We start from the raw sequence: 820 nt of genomic DNA, 5'->3' as shown, positions 1-820 counted from the left end.
CCTTGTTCTGTTCTTGGGCATCCCCAACAACCTTGGGGCATTTCTTGTGGTGTCTCTTCGCTCGCTTCATCTTTTGGAGCATCTTCGTCATGATCTCTGGAGTAGATGGCATCTTCTCCTCTAGATAAAGTATTATCACCTCTTTGTTCTCCATTTCTTGGTCTAGCAAGCCCTCGTATTGGTCCGGATTCAACATTTTTTGCACATATTCATCGATTAGTTCATTGGTAGTGTCAAGAAAATAAAGTATATCATCAAAGTCCAGAGAATGTCGCATGACTTCGGCGAGGCGGTATGTGAGCTTGTCATCTCCAACCCTCAGTGTCAACTCCCCGCCATCCATGTCGATAAGTGCCTTGGAAGTGCGCAAGAATGGCCTCCCAAGTATCAAAGGAACATCTACATCCTCATCGACATCCAACACTATGAAATCTACTGGAAATATGTACTTGTCCAACTTAACAAGTATGTCTTCAATGATGCCCCTCGGATGTCTAACCGTTTGGTCCGCCAATTTCAATGTCATCCGAGTGGGCCTAGGCTCTCCCAAGCCTAGCTTCTGAAAGAACGAGTATGGCATGACGTTGATACTAGCCAATGCTATCTCTTCACCCAAATTGCCAATGTTGCACGGAATTACAAAGCTTCCGGGGTCTTTCTTCTTGTTTGGCATATTCTTTTGCAACATCGCCGAACAAGAGGCATCTAAGATCACCGATGCACTATCCTCCAACTTTCACTTGTTGGTCAAAAGATCTTTCATGAACTTGGCATACCGAGGCATTTGAGACAATGTCTCCACAAAAGGAATGTTGATGTG

Source organism: Dioscorea cayenensis, chromosome 1 (genome assembly GCF_009730915.1).
Source record: "Dioscorea cayenensis subsp. rotundata cultivar TDr96_F1 chromosome 1, TDr96_F1_v2_PseudoChromosome.rev07_lg8_w22 25.fasta, whole genome shotgun sequence".
In the NCBI taxonomy this organism is placed as follows: domain Eukaryota; kingdom Viridiplantae; phylum Streptophyta; class Magnoliopsida; order Dioscoreales; family Dioscoreaceae; genus Dioscorea; species Dioscorea cayenensis.
This window is presented reverse-complemented; position numbering follows the sequence as displayed.